At 56.6% G+C, this 1,266-nt stretch overlaps 1 non-coding gene across 1 annotated transcript; it reads right to left on the bottom strand.

Annotated features, from left to right (window-relative positions):
• Positions 1-804: 804 nt before the first annotated feature.
• Positions 805-994, bottom strand: LOC122143503. The gene has a single exon (XR_006159198.1). It is a non-coding gene; the product is annotated as a U2 spliceosomal RNA (small nuclear RNA).
• Between the last annotated feature and the right edge of the window lie 272 nt (positions 995-1,266).

Raw genomic sequence — 1,266 nt, 5'->3', positions numbered from 1 at the left:
AGCAGCACAGAAAGATTCTCTGGAGTCCACTGCCTAATAATCATCCAAAAGTGTGGAAATTTCCATCCACCTGGGCGAGGGGCCCTCAAAACGCTCAAGGTCGTGGTGGCTCCAGGTTGCTGTAAATGGCTATAACTCCAGAGAGGAATGAGATCACTTCTCATCCAAATCGACCCGGCATCATGCACGTGGCTCAGTCTGTGGTCAGGAGAAAAAGGTAAAAGGTCTGATCACATCCTGGCGGTGGCGCCAAAGCTGAAAAAAATGAGAAAGGAAATGAAACTGCAAGGACCAACCGGGGAACAACGAAAACAGCTAAAGCCTACGACGGCGATCGATCCCGATGGAAGCTTGAGTGAAGGTTCGTGGGGTCTGAAATTTGAACCCACCAGGGCGGGATTTCTGCCAGGTAGCAGCACTCTCAAAACTGAAGTGACTTTACGCCACAACCTTGCCAAGCGTAGAGGACCTGAAGTCCTTCATTCTGAACAGCTCTGATCCGGATCAGAACCAAAACGCTCTGTATAAAAAAAACGCGCCAAGATCGGGAGAACCGTCCACGCCCAACCATGCCCCAGAGCGCCAACGAAAGTCCCCCACCGTCGCAGATCCACATTCAGCAACAACTGGTGAGGCCCACCCGAGCAACGACCAGCCCGCCCCAGCGTGAACTGGCTTTCTGATCCCGCAGTCTCCCGCCCAGCGCCCAGCGCCCAGCGCCAGCCCAGTTCATTCCGTCCACCGTTCCTCCGGCTCATCCGCCATCCGCCCCAGCCAGGCTGAGACGTCGCCCTTCCGCCATCGTTCAAGCACACCGTTCCTGGAGACACTGCAATACCAGGCCGATGCGTGGAGTGGACAGAGCAAGCCCCGGCTCCAGCCCGTGATCCAAAAATCACTTTAATATGTAGTCCCCGGATAGGGGACGTATCAGATATTAAACTGATAAGAACAGATACTACACTCTGATCTTAGCCAAAGGCCGAGAAGCGATGCTGCAATGGTGCAGCGGGGAGGAAGCGGGACATGGCCACGCCCATCTCGGCTTTGCAAGTCAGGGAGACCTGAAACGCTGGGGGACGGTAGACCCTCCCCCGCCTGCAACGCCACCGAAGCCTCACCGATCGTCCCGGACGGTGGCTCTGCTGGCGCGGAGAGTAACGGCATCGCCAGAACTCCCAAACGGTTCGTCGCGAGAGCCACGCGCCTCATGTCATCGGAATCCTTGGCTCGAGTCGGGAACGAGGCAGGTCTCGACTGGCAGGT

This window comes from Cyprinus carpio, unplaced genomic scaffold (assembly GCF_018340385.1).
Source record: "Cyprinus carpio isolate SPL01 unplaced genomic scaffold, ASM1834038v1 S000005763, whole genome shotgun sequence".
Lineage (NCBI taxonomy): Eukaryota > Metazoa > Chordata > Actinopteri > Cypriniformes > Cyprinidae > Cyprinus > Cyprinus carpio.
This window is presented reverse-complemented; position numbering and strand designations above follow the sequence as displayed.